The sequence below is a fragment of the Anolis sagrei genome, chromosome 9 (genome assembly GCF_037176765.1).
Source record: "Anolis sagrei isolate rAnoSag1 chromosome 9, rAnoSag1.mat, whole genome shotgun sequence".
NCBI lineage: Eukaryota > Metazoa > Chordata > Lepidosauria > Squamata > Dactyloidae > Anolis > Anolis sagrei.
The window spans coordinates 17,049,854-17,064,967 of NC_090029.1; the positions used below are offsets into that span (position 1 = coordinate 17,049,854).

The 15,114-nt window shown below is 42.0% G+C and overlaps 1 long non-coding RNA gene across 1 annotated transcript; it reads right to left on the bottom strand.

The window, feature by feature from the left end:
* Positions 1-259: 259 nt before the first annotated feature.
* On the bottom strand, positions 260-14,106 carry LOC137097593 (uncharacterized). Its single transcript, XR_010910283.1, has 2 exons — positions 13,810-14,106; positions 260-599 (listed from the first exon to the last, which is right to left on the bottom strand). It is a non-coding gene; the product is annotated as an uncharacterized lncRNA (long non-coding RNA).
* Between the last annotated feature and the right edge of the window lie 1,008 nt (positions 14,107-15,114).

Below are 15,114 nucleotides of genomic sequence, written 5' to 3' on the forward strand. Positions count from 1 at the left end.
GGTAAGTACACTAGGCCCTCCCAATTGGTTGGGGGTAGGGGAACAAGACCCCCATGAAAGTGGGAAAATTCAAATAAAAATACTATTGTTTTGAGAGAACGCCAATTCTATGTTCAACGTCTAACTGAAGTCAATGATAGAGTTATACTGGAGGACCTAGAAATTCCCAGAGAAACCATATTAATTCAGTATGTGAATAATCAAATACATGAGAGTCAAATATGCAAATGGAGAAGACTGACTATATTACCATTTAGACCAGGGTTCTTAAGGTTCTTGTTTATTTATTTATTTGTTTTTTGTTTGTTTGTTTACAGCATTTATATTCCACCCTTCTCACCCCGAAGGGGTCTCAGGTCAGATCACAGAACACATTCACGGCAAACATTCAATGCTGTTAAACAGATATGACAGAAAACAGATAGAGGTATTATGTCGGCATTTTTCCCAACTTCGGCATCCTGGAGATTGTTCTTGATCCTGGCCACAGGGGGTGCTGTTGCTCCATCCTCTATGACAAAGAACCTTGATCACAAAATTTTTCCACTCGTGCCCCCTTTGTGCCTAAGAATGATTTATGCAACTCTGGGTATATAAGTCTGTAAAATACAAATGAAAAAATTACTGGTAATAAATCAGCATTTGGAAGGCTTGCTAAACAGGCTGATTTTCTAATTTATGAAGTACAGCTGAAGTGCAGAGTCCACTGTAAATGCTACACAACATTCATGTACATTCCTAAAACAGTCACTAGGTGGCGAGAGAAACCAAATTTTTCATGATCCCAACATTGACCTAAGGAGACCACATTTTGGTCAGGGCCCTAGTTTAAGAAGCAGTGATTTGACCATCATCTCTTTTGCATTACCTTACCAATATACCTCCTCAAAGCCACCTATTTTTGTCTGAGAGTGCGCCTGCTAGTTAGTTCATAGTACGGATATAATTCTGTCCTTTTTTTCCTTGTGCCCTTTTTTCCTTCAGAGGGGCAAATTAAAGGTCAAGTTAGACATTTGATCTATTTTAATGCAGGCAGCTATGCAGATGAACCGATCTGACATATTTAAATAAAACATTCTAATGGCATGTTCTGGCCTTGGAGGCCTTAGGCAGCATAGATTGTATTTGTTAGACACTATGGCTTAATTACTCTCATAAATGAATTATACCCGTTTCAATTTAAAACCATAAGTGTTGCATTTGAACTAGGGTCAAATTAAACTTTCTGTCAATTATGTAGATTACTTAAGCAATTATGTAAATTGTTAATAAATTCTTAAGCAGAGAGGGAAAAATGGAGCTTACTAAAATATATATATTTTATGTGCTACTGAGCTTATGTGAGAGGGAACACAGAGATGTTAAGCTAAAGACATGTTGCAATATATATTTTTGAGGGGAAAACAATCTTTTCATCGATAGGTTAAAGTGTACATGGCTACAAATATGCAGTGCTATATAGAAAAAAAATGAAAAATTGTTCAATCATAAAGATTATTTGTTTTGGGTGGTTGTAGGTTTTTCCGGGCTATATGGCCATGTTCTGGAGGCAGTTTTTCTCCTGACGTTTCGCCTGCATCTATGGCAAGCATCCTCAGAGGTAATGAGACCTCATTACCTCTGAGGATGCTTGCCATAGATGCAGGCGAAACGTCAGGAGAAAAATTGTCTCCAAAACATGGCCATATGGCCCGGAAAAACCTACAACAACCCATGGATTCCGGCCATGAAAGCCTTCGACAATTATTTGTTTTATTTATATTTTGCTGTTCCAAGTCACATGAGATACCCAAAGTAGTCTGTAAAGGTTGATTATCCCTTATTGCAGTGTTTCTCAACCTGGAAGTCGGGACCCCTGTGGGGATTGCGAGGGGTTGTCAGAGGGGTCACCAAAGACCATTAGAAAACACAGTTTTTTCCGCTGGTCATGGGGGTTCTGTGTGGGAAGTTGGTCCAATTCTATCATTGGTGGGGTTCAGAGTGCTCTTTGATTGTAGGTGAATATCCAGTCCAACCTCCTCCCAAGATGCAGTAAAATTGCATTCTAAGCGTCATAGGGGTCTTATACTATACATGAGACTAAAGTTAGAACTAACTTCAAATTATGATCAAATTGTGATTGCCATGTTCTGATGTCCAACAAATGGATTTCCATCTCTGAGCAAAGATTCAGACATTGATTTCCCAATGTCCCGGTCCAATACACAACCCAGTACACCAGGCATGGGCAAACTTTGGCCCTCCAGGTGTTTTGGACTTCATCTCCCACAATTCCTAACAGCCTTTGGCCCTTTCCTTTTCCCCCTCAGCCACTTAAGTGGAAAAGAAAAGAGAAAAGGAAAAGGAAGGGGTCTGAGGCTGTTAGGCATTGTGGGAGTTGAAGTTCAAAACACCTGGAGATCCAAAGTTGGATCATGCCTTCAATACACCGGAGTGGTCCATGCCTTGGTCACCTCCAGACTGGACTACTGCAATGCGCTCTACGTGGGGCTGCCCTTGAAGACAGCTCGGAAATTCCAACTGGTCCAACGATCAGCAGCCAGGATGCTAACTGGGGCCCCTTACAGAGAGAGGTCAACCCTCCTGTTCAAAGAGCTCCACTGGCTGCCGTTTATATTCCGAGCTCAATTTAAGGTGCAGGTGCTTACCTACAAAGCCCTGCACGGTTTGGGACCAGTTTACCTGCGTGACCGCATTTCCATCTACGAACCCAAACGCTCACTTTGGTCATCTGGAGAGGCCCTGCTCGTTATCCCACCTGCGTCGCAAGCGCGCTTGGTGGGGACACGGGACAGGGCCTTTTCCGTGGTGGCCCCCAAACTCTGGAACACCCTCCCCAAAGACCTTAGACAGGCCCCCACACTGGCAGTCTTCAGAAAGAACTTGAAGACTTGGCTTTTCCGATGCGCCTTCCCAGATTAGGAAATCTCCACTACCAAGTCCCATAAGCACATTATCAGAACCAATGACTACTGCACATCGCACTTGCCCTAGAAGCCTCATATACACCTCCTGTCATATCAGCACTTTTAATTCTTGTTCCCATTACTTTGGCCTGACCCAGTTTTTATTGTGTTTTAGTGTATTGCTTTTGCCTGCTGTTTATTTGCTTTATCCTGTTTTTAATTGTTTGATTTGCCTAGTTTGTATTGCTATGTTATGTGTTGAGGCCTCGGCCTGTGTAAGCCGCATCGAATCCTTCGGGAGATGCTAGCGGGGTACAAATACATTTTAAAATGTATAATAATAATAATAATAATAATAATAATAATAATACACCATATCAGCTATCTATAGGTACATTAACACATGAATAAATAATCATTTGCTGTCCCTTCACAACACCCAAAAATGTTGCCTAAAATTGTTTAATGTTAGAACGAGCCTAGAATACCCCAAATTGTGTGCAAAACATTTCAAGTCAGACAAACGCATCTCCACCTATGAACCGACATGGACATTAAGATCGTCCGGGGAGGCCCTGCTCTCGGTTCCGCCTGCGTCACAGGCACGGTTGGCGGGAACGAGAGACAGGGCCTTCTCGGTGGTGGCCCCTCGGTTATGGAATGCCCTACCCAATGACATCAGACAGGCCCCTTCGCTGCTGGCGTTTCGGAAGAAGCTCAAAACCTGGCTCTTTGAGCAAGCGTTTGGCTAATTAGCGCAATTGAATACAGGATGACGGTAAACTGAACATAGGAACGGCATAAGGATATGAGACTGGATCTTGTTTGTGATCGAGGCACTGTGTATGAATGTTGTTGTTTGTGATTGTGTATGCTGTGTTTTAATTGTTATTGCTGTGTTAATTAATATTGTGTAAACCGCATTGAGTCACCTAATTTGGTTGAGAAACGCGGTATAGAAATAAAGCAAATAAATAATAAATAAATAAATAAACATTTCAAGTCATGTTAATTCTGGAAAAGCATCCTGCTGTGTTCAGTTGAGATTTCACCAAGCTCACTATGGCAAAATTGCATTGGGAATATGTTGGGAAATAATGCAACTGGCAACTCGGCCCAGGAGAAATGGAGACCTGGGGATACCACCAGGCGGAAAAAAGGAAAGGAAACTTTGCAGCTGTCTTTCCCTCCCTTTTCAGCTGTCATCTGGACCAAAAACCTGGGCATTCCCCATTTCAAGCACACCTAATTGAAACCCTAATAAAGAGGAGGCCTCCGACCTTATTCCTCTAGGCCGCTTACCTTGTGCAAATTAACATTTTAACATCAGTTACGGAAACGTGCTACATTTCTAAGTGGTGGTGGAAGAAAGCGACCAATGTGCCAAAATATACATATCAAAGCCGGAAAGGAAATGGGGAAAAATTCAATGAATGCTAAATTATGGATCTAGAGAGGACTGCCTTTGGTTTTCTTTCTCTCTCTAAAAAAAAAAGAAGAAGAAAAATCTACATGGCAGTATCTTTAAACTCCAGAGTATTCAACCAAAGGCATGGGGCCAAGCATACCTGGCAACCTTTTTACTTTTTGATTCCTTTGCAATGCTTTATAAAATAATAGATGAAAGGGTGCTTTCAAAACTACTTTCTCTTTTTGTAGTGCCTCTCTCTCAAGCTGTTCTGCATAGTAAAAGTCAGGCCCACCTTGAGTGGATTACATCTCTAATTTTTTTTTCTTTTCTCTGTTAAGTGCACGCTTTTAAAAGCGAGCACTCGCCCATGGATGAAGATCCCGTGGCTCCCAAAATGGGTGGGGAGGCAAACTCCGTCTGTAACCCACCACCCACCTGGGCTTCTAACAGGTATCCATCAACCATCCGTCAGGTGAAGGTACCCATGATTCTGTTTTTCTCAGAATTTATATTCACAGAATCGAATTAATGTCCACATTCCATGCAGAACATTTCACTAAAGATGAGTTATTCCTCTATGGAAGGATCTTGTTTGAACTTAGCAGTCAGCTCTCCATATCCAGTAGAGCTGTGCAATCAATTTAAAAAAATGTCTCAGAAGTCATTACGAAATTAGGATGCACCAATGTTTCATTTCTAAAGTGTTATTAAAGTATCATTAGTAAAACTTCAGTTACTATAATGAGAATAATTAAATTCCATTACATTTTCGTTATAGGAATTGTGCAAGTGGGGAAACTTCAGGGGCTCCTTTTTCTGAAACTTGCTACAATGGTAGAACACATTTTCCACTCTTAGCCCATCAAGTTTCAGGACGTTCTACTTATCCATGGATTTTTGGGGAATTTTCAAAGTTTTTATTAGAGAAGGCATGAATAGAAGGCGAAAGGGAGAAATGTGCCAAGAAAAAGGCACATCAAGCAAACCCTTGTCAAGGCCCCCTTCCATCTGGAAATGTATATTATTGTCTTCACTGCGAAAGGCTATCAGGATCTAGAATAGATCTCTCTACCATCACTTATGAACCCACCACCAAGACTCTGCCCTTGGAAGGAAATCAAATTTGGCCACAAGGGATCACATATAGTAATATAGAATGCATTCTTGGCTTGGCTGGCCATCCGGACACAAATGGGAGATGCTCTAAACAGAGTACAGATTGTTTCAATAGTTATAGATGCAGCCCTTGATGGGTTTCATTCATCTTCTGGGTGAAGATTAGTGGAAGAAAATGACTTCTACTTCTCCCTACCAGAAGGAACACTAGATTCAGACAATGGACCTGGAATCTTACCTAGGTGTCACCTAAAGATATTTAAACCCTTTCCCCTTTGTGGTGAAATGGCCACTGAAATTCTCATTACAACCCAGTTCTCTTTACTTGTGAAATTGTTTCTTTTCTTTTCCAAATTAGGGCCACCCCAAAGCAAGCCTACCATGGGATTTCCTTGACAAGGGTTGTTCCAAAGGGGATTGTCATTGCCTTTCTCTGAGTGCCCAGAGTGTGGCTTTCCCAAGGTATAGACTACTGCAACGCTCTCTACGTGGGGTTGTCTCTGAAGACTGCCCGGAAGCTGCAATTAGTCCAACGAGCGGCAGCCAGATTACTAACAGGAGCGGGGTATAGGGAGCATACCACTCCTCTGTTGCGCCAGCTCCACTGGCTGCCAATTAGCTTCCAAGCACAATTCAAAGTGCTGGTGTTGACCTATACATCCCTAAACAACTCTGGCCCAGTTTACCTGTCCGAACGGATTCTCCCCTATGAACCATCAAGGTTGTTAAGATCTTCTGGAGGGGCCCTGCTCTCGGTCCCACCACCCTCGCAATTGTGTCTGGTGGGGATGAGGGACAGGGCCTTCTCGGTGGTGGCCCCTCGGCTCTGGAACTCTCTCCCACTGGAGATTAGAAGTGCCCCTTCTCTCCTGACTTTTAGAAAGCTGGTGAAAACTTAGCTCTGGAATTTAGCATTTGATGAGTGAGTCAATAACTCTTGACCACACGGACGGATGGTGATGAATTGTTATTTCATTTTGACGACTTGGCCTTATGTAATTATATGATTGCATTTTAATGTATTTTATATATTAGTGTATTATGGGGTGTGATGTTTTAAACTATTGTTTATGAATCTTTGTTGTAAACCGGCCTGAGTCCCTCTTTGGAGGTCGAGAAGACCGGTATATAAAAGTTCTAAATAAATAAATAAGGTCACCCAGATTCAAATCCTGCTCTCTCATTGACCTACTCCAACATTTGAACTACTATAACATTAGACAACATATGCCAAATAAATGCATTATTGTGATTTTATCGCGTGGACTTTAACATTGTACTTCATCTACAATACCCAATGGGTTTTTTTTCACCATGGAATTTATATTCCCATTTTCAACCTTTGCCTTGATTTGGGATCCTCGTCTAAAGCACTACATTTTGCATAAGTACTGGGAAATGGTACATGCCTATAATATCATGACCTTGCCCTTCTCTTCTCAGCTCTTTCTTTCTTTTCTCTTTTTCTCCTTTTCTTTCTCTCTCCCTCTTTCCCTCCATGACATTAGAGAGTCCAAAGTGACATACATTTTTTATAGCTTCATAAAGTCGTCTCCTGACCGGGTCACTCTTCTCATAACTAGGGAGCAGAACACTTGAAAAAAGCCATTCATCAACGTGAAAGGAGACGCTGTCTACCGGCTCCAATATGTGCATGGTCTGGCAAGATTCAGCTCTGTGCAAATGCTAAGTTACTTCTTTGCTAATGCGAGATGACCTGCTCCCTTCTATTAGCACTCCGAAGGGGACGGGAAGGACAGCAGAGGTGGTCTAGGTCTGCATAAGCAGCTCTCGGGATGCAGCCCCAAACCCAATTCGGTTTGCTAAATGTACTGAACACAATCAGCCAAAACTAAATTCATATTTATACTAATTAAAGATTCAATTAAATAAAGATAAAAAAATGGGAAGGAAATTTGTTCCTGCCTAATGGTCTATGTCCCATTTATTATTATTTTTCCCATGCATGTTCTCCGGGAAGAAGAAAAAAGCTTGCTCAATTACTATTTCTGGTTGATGTCTCAAGTTTTACAGGCACACACTTTGTTTTTAGTTCAATGGCGCTCACTGGAATTTGCATGAAAGAAGACTAGCATGGACAAAATGAGTGCTCTATGCTTTATCAGAATTGCATAAATCAATGTGCGGCCTTGATCGTTAGGTGAAGGATCAGAATCACAGAGTTCGAAGTGGAATAAGAAATTCAATGTGCAGATCTGATAAATGTGGATTTAATAAGATATGTTGGTATGAATGAGTTGAATGGAAGGATGGATGGAGTTAATAATTTTGGAAACAACAGTAAAAAACTAAGGCCTGCAATGACTAACTATCTGCTTGCTGGACTGTAATTAAAAGTTGCTAATAAGAACTGAAAGGTAAATGGTGATAAGAATTGCACAGTGATAAGATAAATGTTTACAATGTTATGAAGGAGGTCAACATAAGATCAACACCAATCAAGAAGAGTCAACATCTGGCCAGGAAACCGAGATGGAGCCAGGATGGGAGACATCTGTCATTAATTTTCAACTTTGGGACTACTTCAGCAGAATATTCCTATAAAAGACTCAGTCTTATAATGCTCAAATTGTGACAAACCTGAGGAGTCTGGTTCACCTGCCTCTCTGCTCCATGGAAAGGACAGAGATGGTGTATTCGGAGAGTGGCAGATTTGCAAGGGAGCAGTCTGGTCACTTTGGGGCTTCTTTCTCAAAGGAAGAGGAAGAAGTGTGCTTTTGGAGTATTGGATTTTGTGCAGGAAGTCAGGTTCTGCTGTATGGAAAACAGAGATCTGGTCCTTGGCATTGTTCTTCGGGAAAGAAGTTTTGGCATTTTGGCGTTTTGAATTATTGGCATCATGGAAATTTTGGAACTATGTGTTGGCAGGCTTCAGGAAAGCAGGGTCTTCTCCAACAGGTGCTTCTCCAAGGAGGGAGAAAATGATATGGTAATATCTGGATGCATGACGATGAATGCATGTACATGTATGTGAATGATGATTGAAAATGTAATTCTCTGTTGTTTGTTTGTTAGCCATGCAATTGTAAATCCAATGTAGTTGCATAGAATCTGTATGTCTGTATGTCCAATGTCATTCTTTGGCTAAACGTTTTTCTTTAATCTGATATACCCCCTCACACTGGACAAAAAGAAGTTATTGATAAGTTATTCATGACAAATTGGTGTCAGAAGTGGGATATTCTTTTCCAGTGTGGGAAAGTTATTCATAACAGAAGAGACCGCAAGAGCCATCCAATCCCATTCTGCCATGCAGTGGATTCAAATTTGAAAAAATTGTTTAGGATAGTTGTGGATGAACACATCCTTCCACCTTGTGCTACATAGGGAGAATAAAATGTCAAGACTTTATCTCCCCATTCATCAATTGTCTACTTACCGCTTCATCACACAGGGTTTTTTTTTTTAGTGTGCTAAGACACTTCCCCACCAGACCAGTGATGGATGGGCATGCTGCCCATCACACGATGGTGCTGGACTTCCAGAGGAGGCCCCACTTACAATCAGAGTGAACCTTTCCTCCAAACACAGGAACCTACCCATGTTGTTCTGCCTCCAATGGAACCAGCTCAGATGCGGGCCACCTCAGCAATGCTTTCCCCATGTGATGGGGAAATGTTGCCACAAGAAAGCATCACCCGTGTGATGAAGTCCTTAGAAAGGAATTTGCAGATGTTCATCCTGTGTGTATGCCAATCCTAATTTACTTTATCACCATCATGGTTGAAAATATAGAGAGCCAACTATTACACCCATTAGAGTCGGAAGATGAGCTACAACATGGAGGCCCATGTAACAAATTTCAAAACAAGGGATTTATTTGCATAAGTTGTCTAATGCAGGCCAAAATAGTATGCTTAATGACCTGTAGATGTGCTCCTTCCGAAGTCCCAGGTGGACAGCAGCTGGGGATATCTATATTTAATAGAACCATAAAATTGGAAGAGACCCCAAGGGCCATCGAGTCTAACCCTCTGCCATGCAATGAACTCCTGGCAGAAGGCCATCTAATCTCTGTTTAAAGAACTCTAGCCACATCACACTGTTGACTCCTAGATCTCTTTCACATATACTGTGCACTGATGAACAGCAACTCTCCATGCTTTCAGCTAAATCTGAAATACCCAAAACTGTAACTGTGCCTATGTATTCTAACACATGTGCTTTAGTAAGTGAATTATGTCAGTGAATTTAGTCAGGTTAAACCCCTGTGCTGGCAGGACTGAAGACTGGCAGGTTGCAGGTTCAAATCCAGTGAGACTGTGGATGAGCTCCCTCTATCAGCTCCAGCTCCTCATGCGGGGACATGAGAGAAGCCTCCCACAAGGTTGTCAAAACATGAAAACATCCGGGTGTCCCATGGGTAATGTCCTTGCAGACATCCAATTCTCTTACACTGGAAGCGACTTGCAGTTTCTCAAGTTGCTCCTGACACAACAAAAAAAAGTGAGTTATGAACTATCCTCCAAACCGTAGGATGTTGTCTTATACCAAGAACCGCCGGTGGCGCAGTCGGTCTTCAGCAGGACTGAAGACTGACAGGTCACAGGTTCGAATCTGGGGGAGAGGCGAATGAGCTCCCTCTATCAGCTCCAGCTCCTCCTGCGGGGACATGAGAGAAGCCTCCCACAAGGATGATAAAACATCAAATCATCCGGGCGTACCCTGGGCAACATCCTTGCAGACAGCCAATTCTCTCACACCAGAAGTGACTTGCAGATTCTCAAGTCTCTCCTGACATGACAAAAATAAAAGTCACACCATTTATTCTGCTTTGGATCTGTATACACTATTTCATAGTGGAACTTAGAAGTACAAACATAGGACTTTTCCCAATTTACCTTTGTCTGACTTCAATTAAAATTTCCTTCCAAGAAAGAAAGGGTAGAGAAGCAAGGTAATGTAGACTATAGAATCTGGATATGATGACAGCCTGCAAGTAGCAATTATATCCTTTTTTAAAATGATTGTGAGGTTGTGGTATTGATTTGTGTCAAGGATAGGGAAAAAAAAGCAGTCAACATGGCAGATTTTGCAAATATCAGAGTTTCAAAGTACCAAGTGAGATGAAATAGGGCCAGGGGATTTGGGCGATAGAAGGAAATATACATCAAATGCTTCTATTGACAACTTTAAAAATCTTTCCAAAAAATCTTTTCTCTTGAGGTTTTCCTCTCCTCTAAAAAGAAAACATGTTGCAAACTGTAAAGATGCAAACTTTGAAAGCAACTCAAAACACCTTTTGTTGAGTTTGAAATGTTGTGAGCCTTTGTCAAATCCCATTCACTTCAAAAAAAATATTTCAAAAACGCGCTTGAACGTCACCGCTGACAAGTTTGAAACTTTTGAGAAGATCCCATCATGCTTGTCTGGGAATCGAGTTAAGTTTTGACCTGAAAGCATTTGAATGGTGATGGAATCATCCCATCAGGTTTTCAGGGGATGGTTTGCTTCCTATGGACAATGATCCTTTCAACAATTTGGGGGAGAAATTGCTAACAAAAGCTTTGACAGCCCCGCTTTTATGATTTCAAATATTCTTTCATGTTCATGATAAACTATCAACCAGTCAGTGTATATCTACTTTCTAAAAAAGGGCTTTGAGAAACAGAAAGCAAAACAACCCCCCAATAGAAGAATCAACATGAAAAAGAGTTGTTGCTGTTGTTGCTGTTGTTGTTTATTCATTTAGTTACTTCCAACTCTTTGTGACCTCATGGACCAGCCCACGCCAGAGCTCCCTATCAGCCGTGACCACCCCCAGCTCCTTCAAAGTCAAGCCAGTCACTTCAAGGGTACCATCCATCCATCTTGCCCTTGGTTGGCCCCTCTTCTTTTTTCCTTCCATTTTCCCCAGCATAATTGTCTTCTCTAAGCTTTCCTTTCTTCTCATGATGTGGCCAAAGTACTTCATCTTTGCCTCTAATATCTTTCCCTCCAATAAGCAGTCAGACTTTATTTCGTGAAGTATGGACTGGTTGGATCTTCTCGTGTTCCAAGGCACTCTCAGAATTTTCCTCCAACACCACAGTTCAAAAGCGTCTATCTTTCTTCCTTATGGTCCAGCTCTTGCATCGCAAGAGATAAGTTACTATGGGAAATACCATTGCTTTGACTATGTGGATCTTCGTTGCCAGTGTGATATCTCTACTTTTCACTATTTTTATCGAGATTGGTCATTGCTCTCCCTCCAAGAAGTAAGTGTCTTCTGATTTCCTGGCTGCCGTCTGAGTCTGCAGTAATCTTTGCACCTAGAAATACAAGGTCTGTCTCTGCCTCCACATTTTCTCCCTATATTTGACAGTTATCAATCAGTCTTGTTGCCATAATCTTGTTTTGTGTATGTGTGTTTAACTGCAACCCAGCTTTTGCATTTTCTTCTTTCACCTTGATTAGAAGGCTCCTCAGCTCCCCCTCGCTTTCGGCCATCAAAGTGGTATCATCCGCATATCTAAGGTTGTTAATGTTTCTTCCAGCAATTTTAACTACAGCCTTGGATTCATCGAGCCCCACATGTTGCATGATGTGTTCTGCAAGTTGAATAGGTTGGGTGAGAGTTTACAACCCTGCCATATGCCTTTCCCAATCTTGAACCAGTCTGTTGTTCCATGGTTAAAAGAATTAATTCAATCTAATTTTAAGTGCTGCTATTAGCAGGTTAAACCACTTAGCTGCTGAACTTGTTGGGTGGAAGGTTGGTGGTTCAAATCCGTGGGGTGGGGTGAGCTCTCGTTGTTAGCCCCAACTTCTGCCAACTTAGTTTGAAAACATGCAAATGTGAGTAGATAAATAGGTACTGCTTTGGCGGGAAAAGGCAAGAGAACCTCCAAGTAATCTTGCCGGCCACACAATCAGGAGGTGACAATGCAGGCTTCTTGGCTTGAAAATGGAGGAAAGCACTTCCCCAGAGCCAGAGATGAGCACCGCCTCCAGAAGCCGGAAATGAAAGGAGAAGCCTTTGCCTTTATTTGTGTTTCTGTTTGCATATAATTGTAAAGGCATCGAATGTTTGCCTATGTATGTAAATGCTGTAACCCACTAGGGGAGAAGGACGGAATATATATAAAGTCACATTGGCGGACCTAGAAGCATATTTTGTCAGCAGTAGATAAATGAAATCACAAATACCGCCCCATGGATATGGAAGTAGTAATATTGTATTTAAAAGGGGAATCACTTTGAGAGAAGAAATTCTTATTTGAGAGTGGGTCATTTGTACACCAATCCCCCAAATCACCTTGGACGGCTGTACGCAACATCTAGGCTCCATTTCCCCATCTTTGTGAGAAGAAAAGGTACTAGTCACCCATGAATGTCCTTTCAATGGGTGAGCTCCCATTGTCAGCCCCAGCTTCTGCGAACTTAGTTTGAAAACATGAAAATGTGAGTCGATTAATATAGACCGCCCCAGCGGGAAGGTAACGGCATTCCATGCAGTCATGCTGGCCACATGACCTAGGAGGTGTCTACGGACAATGCTGGCTCTTCAGCTTAGAATTAGAGATGAGCATCAACCCCCAGAGTCAGATTCAGCTAGACTTGATGTCAAGGGGAAACCTTTACCTTAATAGGTTCTTGTGGGTTTTTCCGAGCTATAGGGCCATGTTCTAGAGGCATTTCTCCTGACGTTTCGCCTGCATCTATGGCAAGCATCCTCAGAGGTAATGAGGTGATTGCCATAGATGCAGGTGAAACGTCAGGAGAAATGCCTCTAGAACATGGTTCTATAGCCCGAAAAACCCCACAAGAACCTAGTGATTCCAGCCATGAAAGCCTTCGACAATACATCTTTACCTTAATTTTAAGTGCTGATGTTACAAATAATGAAAAAACCAATATATTGTGGATCTGCAGATGTTTTGGCCTTCAGATGGTAAACTGGCTGGGATTTCTGGGAGTTGTAGGCCAAAACGCCATTGAGAACCATTGCCGTAGATGAATTGCTGGTAAGGCTCTCTGTCTCATCAATGAATTGCTTTGAGTCGTCAAGCTTTCTCAGAACTGTCACCTCCTACTTTGTCTCCGTCACCATTTCTCCCATTCACTTGCACAGCTGAACTTTGAAAGGCCAAAGAGGAGGGGAGATATAGGACTTTAAATAATTTATTTGTGGAAACAGTCAGTGATGAGGAACAAATAATGTTTCACTCAAAGAAGCCAGACCTCTGACCCTCCCCTTTTCGCTCCGGTACCTGAAGCCCGAGCCCGGTTGCATTAGTGAAATTCTCATTTGATGACATTTTAATATTCTGCCTTGATGACTTTTTAGCAACATTTACTTTCCGAGGTCTTGAGTGTTCCCTCGGAGGAAATGAAACATGTCAAAGCCCATTATAAAAATCAAAATTTAAATACCTTGGCCACGTCAGGGCTCGCACACAATCCCATCAGCGCGTCGACGGTGGCTTCCAGCGACTCATTTGCTCGCTTGCTCAATAATGAGTACATTTGATGAAGCATTCTGGGGTCACAGAACATACGTTACTGATCTAACTTAACCCATGGATTGCTTATACACCAAGCACTGGGAAGGGGAAGATTGCATCGCAACCAAAACCCGACGATAATCTCTGCCGGCAGGAAAGGGAAAAGCTTCTTTTCCAGTCGTACCTCTAACAATTGCAGTGATGAATTGACATTTTAATAACCAAATATGGGTGGGCTCTATTTAAAGGTGGGGGGAAGCAAAAGCAATTTCTGTGATGGATTAGATTCTGCAAGGTGATTGGTAGGCTCTGCGGAAAGTGAGGAGGTTCCCCTTTTACCAGCTCCATTTGGGGCCCAGGCAAGTCCCGTATTTTCCAAATGGTTTAAGAAGTTGAGAGAAAACCTCAGGACATTGGATGCTCAGGGCAGCCTTTGAAAACATATTTGTGTGTGTTTGCAGCATAATTCGGACTCAGGGAGTAAAATCAAGTAAAAGAGAATGGTGCTGTGAGTTATTATTTATCTATTTATTTCAATTTTGCTTTTCTCCCATGGGTGGGATTCAATGTGGCATACAATGGTCAAAAACAACAAAATTACATAACATAAAATACAACAAAAAACATCATATAAGCAAAGTAAACTCTAAAGGTAAATGTAAAAGAATCCCCTTGACATTAAGTCTAATTGTGTCCGACTCTGAGGGGTGTTGCTCATCTCCATTTCTAAACCGAAGTGCCAGCGTTGTATGTAGACATCTCCAAGGTCATTTGGCCAGCATGACTGGATGGAGTGCTGTTATCTTCTTGCCGGAGTGGTACCTATTGATCTACTCACATTTGCATGTTTTTCAAGCTGCTAGTTGGGGCTAGTTGGGGAAAATGGAAGGAAAAAGGAAGAGGGGCTGATCAAGGGCAAGATGGATGGATGGTATCCCTGAAGTGACTGGATTGACCTTGAAGGAGCTGGAGGTGGTGATGACCGACAGGGAGCTCTGGCGTGGACTGGTCCATGAAGTCACGAAGAATCAGAAATGACTGAACGAATTAACAACCCCACTTCCTGCATTCGAACCACTAACCTTTCAGTCAGCAAGTTTAGCAGCTCAGCGGTTTAACCTGCTGTGTCACTGGGGGCTCAATACACACTACGTTAGCCAAATTTAACAAATTAATAAATTAAAACATCATACCATTATATCATTAAATTACTTGACCTTCAGGCCAGTAAGGT